We start from the raw sequence: 11702 nt of genomic DNA on the forward strand, positions 1-11702 counted from the left end.
TTCTCGCAGGTGCATCAAAAATGCTTGTGTTTCTAGCTCTAACAGAAAATATCTTACACAAAATCCCACAAAAAAAATGTATGAAGAAATAGCAGAATGAGCAATGTAAAAAAAAAACGGAATATATATGTATATACATATATACTGAACAAAAATATAAATGCAGCATGAGCTGAAATAAAATATCCCAGAAATGTACCATAGACACAAAAAGCTTAATTCACTCAAATATTGTGCACAAATTTGTTTACATCCCTGTGGGTGAGCATTTATCATTTTCCAAGATAATCCATCCACCTGACAGGTGTTGCATATTAAGAACCTGATTATTACACATGTGCAACTTGTGCTGTGGATAATACAAGGCAACTCTAAAATGTGCAGTTTTGTCACACAACACAATGCCACAGATGTCTCAAGTTTTGAGGGAGCGTGCTATTGGCATGCTGACTGTAGGAATGTCTACCAGAGTTGCCAGAGCATTGAATGTTAATTTCTCTACCATAAGCCGCCTCCAACATCGTTTTCGAGAATCTGGCAGTACGTCTAACCGACCACGTGTAACCACACCAGCCCTTGACCTCCACATCAGGCTTCTTCACCTGCGGAATAGTCTGAGACCAGCCATAAAACAATTTATGGGGTATTGCAGTTTAGCATCGTATCTGACTACAGTGGGCAAATGCTCACCTTCGATGGCCACTGGCACACTGGAGAAGTGTGCTCTTCAAGGATGAATCTTGGTTTCAACTGTATTGGGCAGATGGCATACAAGCGTGTATGGTGTTGTGAAGGCGAGCGGTTTGCTAAAGTCAACGTTGTGAACAGAGTACCCCATGTTGGCGGGGTGTTATGGTATGGGCAGGCATAAGCCAAGGACAATGAACACAATTGCATTTTATCAATGGCAATTTGAACGCACAGAGAAACTGTGACGAGGCCCATTCTCGTGCCATTCATCCACCACCATCGCCTCATGTTTCAGTATGATAATGCACAGCCCCATGTCGCAAGGATCTGTACACAGTTCTTCCATGGCCTGCATACTCACCAGACATGTCACTAATTGAGCATGTTTGGGATGCTCTGGATCAACGTGTACGACACCATGTTCCTGTTCCCGCCAATATCCAGCAACTTCGCACAGCAATTGAAGAGGAGTGGGACAACATTCCACAGGCCACAGTCAACAGCCTGATCCACTCTATGTGAAGATGATGTGTCAAACTGCAGGAGGCCAATGTTGGTCACACCAGATACTAACTGGTTTTCTGATCCACGTCCCTACCTTTTTTTAAGGTATCTGTGACCAACAGATGCTTACTGCTAACCTACAAAGTATTACATGGACTTGCTCCTACCTATTTCTCGAATTTGGTCCTACCGTACATAACTACACGTATGCTACGGTCACAAGACGCAGCCCTCCTTACTGTCCCTAGAATTTCTAAACAAACAGCTGGAGGCAGGGATTTCTCCTATAGAGCTACATTTTTATGGAATGGTCTGCCTATCCATGTGAGAGACGCAAACTCGGTCTCGACCTTTAAGTCTTTACTGAAGACTCATCTCTTCAGTAGGTCCTATAATTGAGTGTAGTCTGGCCCATGGGTGCAAAGGTGAACGGCAAGGCACTGAAATGATGAACCTCCCTTCCTGTCTCTGCCTGCCCTTCTCTCCACTGGGATTCTCTGTCTATGACCCTTTTATGGGGGCTGAGTCACTGGCTTACTGGTGCTCTTCCATGCCGTCCCTAGGAATGGTGCATTACTTGAGTGGGCAGAATCACTGACGTGATCTCCCTGTCCGTTTTGCGCCCCCTCGTGTAGTGGAGATTTCCGTTTGCTATACTCAGCTTTATCTCAGGGTAGTAAGTTGGTGGTCTGTTGATATCCCTCTAGCGGTGTGTGGGCTGTGCTTTGGCAAAGTGGGTGAGGTTATATCCTGCCTGGTTGGCCCTGTCCAGGGTTATTGTCTGACAGGGTCTCAGAGTCTCCGACCCCCGCTGTCTCAGCCTACAGTATCTATGCTGCAATAATCTATGTGCCGGGGAGCTAGGGTCAGTCTGTCCTATCTGGTGAATTTCTCCTATCTTATCTGGTGTCCTGTGTGAACTTAAGTATATTCTCTCGAATTCTCCCATATCTCTCTCTTTCTCTCTTGGAGGACCTGAGCCCAAGGACAATGCCTCAGGACTACCTGGCCTGATGACTCCTGGATGTCCTCAGTCCAACTGGTCATGTTGCTGATCCAGTTTCTGCTGTTTTGCCTGTGGCTATGGAACCCTGACCTGTTTACCAGAAGTTCTACCAAGTCATGTTGCTGCTTCAGTTTCAACTGTTCTGCCTGCGGCTGTGGAACACTGACCTGTTCATCAGACATGCTACCTTGTCCTGGACCTTCTGTTTTTGACCCTCTCTCTCGCTCCCTCCCTATTTCTCTCTCTCTACCGCACCTGCTGTCTCGACCTCTGAATGCTTGGCTATTAAAAGCCAACTGACATTTACTCCTGAGGTGCTGACCTGATGCACCCTCTACAACCACTGTGATTATTATTTGACCCTGCTGGTCATCTATGAACGTTTGAACATCTCGAAGAACGATCTGGCCTTAAAATGGCCATGTACTCTTATAACCTCCACCTGGCACAGCCAGAAAAGGACTGGCCATGCCTCAGAGCCTGGTTCTTCTCTAAATGTATTCCTAGATTCCTGCCTTTCTAGGGAGTTTTTCCCAGCCACCATGCTTCTACATTTGCATTGTTTACTGTTTGGGGTTTTAGGCTGGGTTTCTGTATAAGCACTTTGTGACATCTGCTGATGTAAAAAGTGCTTTATAAATTCATTTGATTATAAATGTGATTTGATGCATATCTGTATTCCCAGCCATGTGAAATCCATAGATGAGGGCCTAATGAACATATTTCAATTAACTGATTTCCTTATATGAACTATAACTCAGTCAAATCTTTGAAATTGTTGCACGTTGCGTTTATATTTTTGTTCAGTGTAGTTAATAGATCAATAAGAAAGAGAATTCCAAACCTCTCTGCCAATAACAGCTCATTTTAAGTTTTCCCCTTCCCACTCTGACCACTCCCAGATAGTCCTAGCTAAATTATTTATTGAGTAATTGCTCTTTGCTAAGAGGCTATTGTTGTTTCTTTTTGACCATTTTAACTAAAAACAATCAGATTAAGGTAATAATTTTTCCCCAGAAATTATTTGATTTTGAGATTTAAAAACGCTGCATTGGTCTTTAATGTTATATCTTTCATACCTCCGTACTTACCTTAGTTATATGCGCAAAGCATCATGGGTGTTAAATGTGTTTATCACTGCATTATATGTAATGACCCCTATGTCCAGACTACGCTCTGCGAATTGGACCCCGCAGGCACTAGGGGACCCCCGACCCCAATTTATTTTTATATACAGTGCATTCTGAAAATATTCAGACCCCTTGACTTTTTTCACATTTTGTTACGTTACAGCCTTGTTCTAAAATTGATTTAAAATATATATATTCTAATCAATCTACACACAATACCCCATAATGACAAAGGAAAAACAGTTTTTTAGATATTTTAGCAAATTTATTAAAAAAAAACTGAAATATGACATTTCCTTAAGTATTCAGACCCTTATCTCAGTGTTTTGTTGAAGCACCTTTAGCAGCGATTACAGCCTTGAGTCTTCTAGAGTATGACGCTACAAGCTTGGCACACCTGTATTTGGGGAGTTTCTCCCATTCTTCTCTGCAGATCCACTCAAGCTCTGTCAGATTGGATGGGGAGCGTTGCTGTATAGCTATTTTCAGGTCTCTCCAGAGATGTTCGATCAGGTTCAAGTCCGGGCTCTAGCTGGGCTACTCAACGATATTCAGAGACTTGTCCCAAAGCCACTCCAGTGTTGTCTTGGTTGTGTGCTTAGGGTCGTTGTCCTGTTGGAAGGTGAACCTTCACCCCAGTCTGAGGTCCTGAGCACTCTGGAGCAGGTTTTCATCAAGGATCTCTCTGTACTTTACACCGTTCATCTTTTCCTCGATCCTGACGAGCATTGACTAGCCTCCCAGTCTCTGCCACTGAAAAACATCCCCACAGCATGATGCTGCCACCACCATGCTTCAACGTAGGGATGGTATTGGCCAGGTGATGAGCGGTGCCTGGTTTCCTCCAGATGTGAAGCTTGGCATTCAGGCCAAATAATTAATTCTGGTTTCATCAGACAAGATAATCTTGTTTCTCATGGTTTGAGAGTGTTCAGGTGCCTTTTGGAAAACTCCAAGCGGGCTTTCATGTGCTTTTTATTGAGGAGTGGCTTCCGTCTGGCCACTACAATAAAGGCCTTATTGGTGGAGTGCTGCAGAGATGGTTATCCTTCTAGAAGGTTCTCCCATCTCCACAGAGGAACTCTAGAGCTCTGTCAGAGTGACCATCGGGTTCTTGGTCACCTCCCTGACCAAGGCCCTTCTCCCCCGATTGTTCAGTTTGGCCCGGCAGTCAGCTCTAGTGTCAGGGAAAACTCCCTGTCCGGCCTCTAGGTCGTCAGGCTGCTGATTATCCCACACACCTGTCACTATCATCAAGCGCACCAGCGCCTCTTGACACTCACCTGGACTCAATCACCTCCTTGATTATCTTCCCTATATCTGTCACTCCCCTTTGTTCTTTCCTCTGGTGTTATTGACTCAGTTTCATGTCGGTGCATTGTTTGTGATTCGTGTTTAAAGTTTTATTTATTAAAACACTCACTCCCTGTACTTTCTTCCCGACTCAGCCGAACTCGTTACAGAATAACACCTCACCTTAGGGAAGCATCAGGGAGTGTTTTTTTTTTTGTGTCAGTGTAAATGACGTCGGGTCCGGGAGCCGCAACAGGCTCTCATGCCTCAGCCGGCTTGTCGGGCTTTCATGCCTCCGCAGGATCGCCAGTCTCCCCTGCTTCCACCTGCTCGCCAGGCTCCCCTGCCTCAGCCAGTCTAATGTTATGATATGATCTATGATAGATATACTTTCATTGTCTTGTTGTGCTACATATGAGGACATGACGAAGGGGTTTCTTGGCTTATGGTGTAGCTGACCCTCATTTCCGATTCATGTAGAATTTTTTTGAAAAATCTGGTGAAGTTGACCAAATCTCCGGACACATTTTCTAGGAATCATAGTTTTGAGGGAAATACTCCTTAAAGTCAGAGAGCTATTGCAATAAACGACATGAGATCATTTTTCAATGAATCAATCTCTGACTTTACACATATTCAATGTACTATGAGAAACATTCCTCTGGCTCTGCAGGATCAGTAAATCACACCTCAAGGGAAAGAGGAGGAGGATGAGGGACAGAGGGCTCTGGTTGCACTTTCCTGCTCCCATCCAATCCCACGCCAACTCTGGTTCTTTTCTCTCTCCCAGAGGCCTTATGTCCAACCCTTGTTCCTTTCCTCCCAAACGCCCCCCTCTTCCTTAAAGGTATCTTCTTCCGAAACTTTCCCCTCCTCCTAAACGCCCTGTATGCATTTCTCAAGCAAGAATTGTGCTAGTACTGTCTGGGAGTGGTCTCAGTTGGGAGGGGAAAACTAGCTGTTTTTGGCAGTTATTTGTAATTTTCTATTGATCTATTAACAAATTTACCACCTAGTGATGTCACCAGGCAGGACAAAACTCAATCAAACTAATCCAGGCTTAACTTCTAGAAGGCCTTTTCAAACAGCTCTTACACTAAAAGGGAATTATCATAATTATTTAAATGTCACAGTATTATTCCAACCTACATACAGTACCAGTGAAAAGTTTGGACACCTACTCATTCAAGGGTTTTTATTTATTTCTACTATTTTCCACATTGTAAAATAATAGTGAAGACATCAACACTATGAAATAACACATATGGAATCATGTAGTAACCAGAAAAGTGTTAAACAAATCAAAATATATTTTAGATTCTTCAAAGTAGCCACCCTTTTCCTTGACAGCGTTGCACACTCTTGGCATTCTCTCATGCTGTCACGAATCCCGTTTCCTGAGTCTGTTTTTTGCCTATGTTCTGTCCTGGAGTGTTTTTTCCGGCGTCCTGGAACGCACCCTGTCTGGTTGCCGAGCAATGTAACCAGTTGGGGTTTCTGATTACCCGCACCTGTATCCCATCAGCTATCTGCACACCTGGTCCTGATCATCATCTCTCCTCTTCATAAGCCCGGACCTGACATCCATTCCCTGCCGGATCGTTAGCCATGAACAGTATGTTGTGCCAGAGTATCAGCCTCAAGTTGGATAGAATTTGTTTTGTTGTTTGTTACGTATTGCTTGCCTTAAACTTACCGCCGTTTGTTTTGTCTTCAGTTACTCACCCGGATCATTTACCCCATTCACGCCTGGTCGTCGGAGGATTCCGCTTCCCCATTGGATTCACCTATTTACTCCCATCAACTCACCACCGCTGCCCGCTACGCCACCTGGATATATCTACCCATTCACTTTCACTTGTAAATAAATACTCACCTTCTTCCTACTCTCCTTGTCCTGGTCTGCTTCTGGGTTCAATTTTGAAGAAACCTGACACATGCAGGTTAATGAGGTAGTCACGCAGAATGCATTTCAATTAACAGGTGTGCCATGTTAAACGTTCATTTGTGGAATTTCTTTCCTTAATGCGTTGGAGCCAATCAGTTGTGTTACAAGTTATGGATGGTCAACAGCCCTATTTGGTAAAATACCAAGTCCATAAAAAAAGCTAAAATAAGCAAAGAGAAACGACAGTTCATCATTACTTTAATTATGACATGAACGTCAGTCAATCTGGAAAATGTCAAGAACTTTGATGGTTTCTTCAAGTGCAGTTGCAAAAACCATCAACCGCTATGATAGAACTGCCTCTCATGAGGACCGCCACAGGAAAGTAAGACCCAGAGTTACCTCTGCTGCAGAGGATAAGTTCATTAGAGTTAACTGCACCTCAGATTGCAGCCCAAATAAATGCTTCACAGAGTTCCAGTAACAGACACATCTCAACATCAACTGTTTAGAGGAGACTGCGTGAATCAGGCCTTCATGGTCGAATTGCTGCAAAGAAACCACTAAAGGACACCAATAAGAAGAAGAGACTTGCTTTGGCCAACAATCACCCTTGGACATTAGACCGGTGGAAGGCTGTCCTTTGGTCTGATGAGTCCAAATGTGATATTTTTGGTTCCAACAGCCGTGTCTTTGTGAGATGCAGAGTAGGTGAACGGATGATCTCCGCATTTGTGATTCCCACCGTGAAGCATGGACGAGGAGGTGTGGGGTGCTTTGCTGTTGACACTGTCAGTGATTTATTTAGAATTCAAGGCACACTTAACCAGCATGGCTACCACAGCATTCTGCAGCGATACGCCATCCCATCTGGTTTGGGCTTAGTGGGACTATCATTTGTTTCTCAACAGGACAATGACCCAACCCACACCTCCAGGTTGTGTAAGGGTTATTTGACCAAGGAGAGTGGAGTGCTGCATCAGATGACCTGGCCTCCACAATCAGCTTACCTCAACCCAATTGATATGGTTTGGGATGAGTTGGACTGGAGAGTGAAGGAAAAGCAGCCAACAAGTGCTCAGAATATGTGGGAACTTCTTCAAGACTGTTGTTAACCTTTCTGATCTCCCCATCCCGGATCCGGGATCGTGAATACAGACTCAAGCTCATTACCATAACGCAACGTTAACTATTCATGAAAATCGCAAATGAAATGAAATAAATATGCTAGCTCTCAAGCTTAGCCTTTTGTTAACAACACTGTCATCTCAGATTTTCAAAATATGCTTCTCAACCATTGCAAAACAAGCATTTGTGTAACAGTATTGATGGCTAACGTAGCATTTAGCATTAGCATTCAGCTGTCAACATTTACACAAAAAAACAGAAAAGCATTCAAATAAAATCATTTACCTTTGAAGAACTTCAGATGTTTTCAATGAGGAGACTCTCAGATAGCAAATGTTCAGTTTTTCCTGAAAGATTATTTGTTTAGGACAAATCGCTCCGTTTTCTGCGTCACGTTTAGCTATGAAAAAACCCCTGTATCCAGGATTGTGTAAATCTATCAGCAAGCTCATTAGCATAACACAACGTTAACTATTTATGAAAATCGCAAATGAAATGAAATAAATATGCCATCTCTCAAGCTTAGCCTTTTGTAAACAACACTGTCATCTCAGATTTTCAAAATATGCTTCTCAACCATAGGAAAACAATCATTTGTGTAAAAGTAGCTAGCTAGCGTTAGCATTTCGCGTTAGCATTTAGCATTAGCATTTAGCGTTAGCATTAGCGTTAGCATCCAGCACGCAACATTAACAAAAACATAAAAGCCTTCAAATAAAATCATTTACCTTTGAAGAACTTCTGATGTTTTCAATGAGGATACTCTCAGTTAGATAGCAGATGCTCAGTTTTTCCAAAAAGATTCCTTGTGTATTAGAAATAGCTCTGTTTTATACATCACATTTGGCTACCAAAAAAAAAACGAATATTCAGTCCTCAAAACGCGAACTTTTTTCCAAATTAACTCCATAATATCGACTGAAAACATGGCAAACGTTGTTTAGAATCAATCATCAAGGTGTTTTTCACATATCTCTTCATTGATACATCGTTCTTGGACACATGCTTTCTCCCCTGAATCAAATGGTAAAGTAGAAGCAGCTGGCAATTGCGCACCGAATTCGACGCAGGACACCAGGCGGACACTTGGAAAATGTAGTCTCTTATGGTCAATCTTCCAATGATATGCCTACAAATATGTCACAATGCTGCTAAGACCTTGGGCGAACGACAGAAAGTGTAGGCTCATTCGTTGCGCAATCACAGCCATATAAGGAGAGAATGGAAAACAGAGCTTCAGAAATTCTGCTAATTCCTGGGTGATGCATCATCTTGGTTTCGCCTGTAGAATGAGTTCTGGGGCACTTACAGACAAAATCTTTGCAGATTCTGAAACTTCAGAGTGTTTTCTTTCCAAAACTGTCAAGAATATGCATAGTCGAGCATCTTTTCGTGACAAAATATCGCGCTTAAAACGGGAACGTTTTTTATCCAAAAATGAAATAGCGCCCCTAGAGCTCTAACAGGTTAAAGCATTCCTTGTGAAGCTGTATGAGAGAATGGCAAGTGTGCAAAGCTGTCATCAAGGAAAAGGGTGGCTACTTTGAAGAATCTAAAATATATTTGTATTTGTTTAACACCTTTTTGGTTACTACATGATTCCATGTGTCATTTCATAGTTTTGATGTCTTCACTATTATTCTACAATGTAGAAAATAGTAAAAATAAACAAAAACCCTGGAATGAGCAGGTGTGTCCAAACCTTTGACTGGTACTGTATATTTTGTTTGGGAATATATAAACCACATAAACACTACACTTTATGATATAATAATACAATGCTTACTATATAATTCTGTATTAAACTGTAGAATACTATAGTACTGCAGTATCCCTTGATCATGTGTAGTACTTAGTATAGCATTTGGTAGTATACTGTAGAATACTATTGTAAATACTACAGCATTATACACAATAAAAACACTGTAGTAAATACTACAGAAATGTTCGCAAAACACTACAGTCTACAAAAACACAATTTTTTGGAACTATAGTAAATACTACAGTATTTAATTTGTCTATACCCTGCCCATTCTCTTCCCCTATATACCAATTTGTGCCACCTGTAAGTGAAAAACCTACATGCCATGTATAGACCATACTGTGTTCCCTATACTTACAGAAAAGAGCAGAAGCTCCGAACTCTCCATTCAGAACCCAGTCCTACCTACTTACAAGTTATGAAAATGTGCTCTATCAGTATTTCTCCAGTAGGTTTCCTCAAGGAGAAAGCCCCCCAGTTCTGTATCAAAGATAACAACAAAAAACACTTCAGTAAATACTGCAGTATACTATACTACAGTCCTCAAAAACACTACACTAATTACTAAAGTATACTACAGACCGCAAAAACACTACATCAAATAATACAGTATACTACAATCAGCAAAAACACTACAGTAATTACTATACTATTTACACTGAGTGTAGAAAACATTAGGAACACCTTCCTAATATTGAGTTGGACACTCTTTTTCCCTCAGAACAGCCTCAATTCCTCAGGGCATGGACTGTACAAGATGTCAAATGCATTCACAGGGACGCTGGCCCATGTTGACTCCAATGCTTCCCACAGTTGTGTAAAGTTGTCTGGATGTCCTTTGGTTGGTGGACCATTCGTGATACACAAAGAAAACTGTTGAGCGTGAAAAAATTGTTGCAGCTCTTGACACTTTTGTTTCTCTCATTCACCCTCTGAGTGGCATATCCATGTCTCAATTGTCTCAAGGCTTGAAAATCCTTCTTTAACCTGTCTCCTCCCCTTCATCTACACTGATTGAAGTGGATTTAACAACTGACATAAATAAGGGATCATAGCTTTCACCTGGATTCACCTGGATGCAGTCTGTCATGGAAAGAGCAGGTGTTCCTAATGTTTTGTACACTCAGTGTACTACTCTTTTTTGAACTACAATGTGTATACAATAGTAAACAGTAAATACTACAGTGAATACGTCAGTAAAGTCCGCAAAAACACTACAGTCACATTTTTGATTGCACTGGGACTTTACATACTCATCACATTTGGGAGAAGACAATTTCCTTGCCCCAAGTACTTGAAACAATGTATTAACATAAAGTTTTGCAGAATAAAGGACTTGCATTATGTTTTATCACTGATATACTATACAATCATGGACCATGAAAACATAGGTGTAGACATAATCTTTGGCTCCCTAGCTGAAAATGTTCAGGGCCCCAAACTGTACAAGTGTACCAAGTTTCATGCTTTTATGAAAAGTTAAAAAGTGCACCTAAATTGTGCAGATATCTCCGGACCACATTTAATCTTGCTTGGTAGTATGCCAGAAGAGATTAGCAGTGAGTGATGTTTTTGTACTTTTTGAAGAAAACATATTGTTTAGTATGATTGCATGCATGTGATTTCAGCTTTAGTACAGTCCTGCCTTCAGGACTATGTAACCAGTTTTATAAAAGTAAAAACTTTCCAGTGATATGTTTCTCTTGAATTCTGATTTCTGTCAGAAGACATGTTTCCACAGGTGAGGCACACCCACCAAAAGACTGAGCAGATGGGTAAGTGTGTGTGTGAGAGAGCCCACTGTTTCTTACTTTAAGTCAGCACTTTCTACTATTATGTGTGTGAGTGAGTGAGGGAGAGAGAAAAGAGATAGCTGATGAGAGTGACTTCTGTTTGGAGGAAGAGGTGTAGTCATGATGACGCATGTGACCACAGGCAGATAGAGTAGGTCAGGTGAGTCCGGTGAGTTCCAGGCAGGTGTATTGGTTTCCTCTGTCATCAGCTTCCTTTGTCTCTCTGCATAGCAGCAGCACATAACTTCTCTGGCTGGCTGTCAATGAAGAACCTCGTTTAATCAGTCTCAATCTCTATCCAAGTATGGTGAATGCTTTGCGTACATTTGCTATAACAATACATTACATTACACAGCAATGAACATAATATTTTCTCATGTGCCTGCATAGAAGAGAGCCATAGCAGCTATTTGATAAAGTCATCTGAACCCATTAAAGACCTAAACAAGTTTGTACATAAACATTTTTATTATAACATTTTGTAGTAGCGGTACTCTTCGTTCTTCAC

At 41.7% G+C, this 11702-nt stretch overlaps 1 non-coding gene across 1 annotated transcript; it reads left to right on the plus strand.

The window, feature by feature from the left end:
• The first annotated feature begins 9823 nt into the window (after positions 1 to 9823).
• LOC118942472 (U7 small nuclear RNA) lies at positions 9824 to 9876 on the plus strand. The gene has a single exon (XR_005038408.1). It is a non-coding gene; the product is annotated as a U7 small nuclear RNA (small nuclear RNA).
• The last annotated feature ends 1826 nt before the right edge of the window (positions 9877 to 11702 follow it).

The sequence above is a fragment of the Oncorhynchus mykiss genome, chromosome 20 (genome assembly GCF_057628025.1).
Source record: "Oncorhynchus mykiss isolate SJ-2025 chromosome 20, ASM5762802v1, whole genome shotgun sequence".
Classification (NCBI taxonomy): Eukaryota; Metazoa; Chordata; class Actinopteri; order Salmoniformes; family Salmonidae; genus Oncorhynchus; species Oncorhynchus mykiss.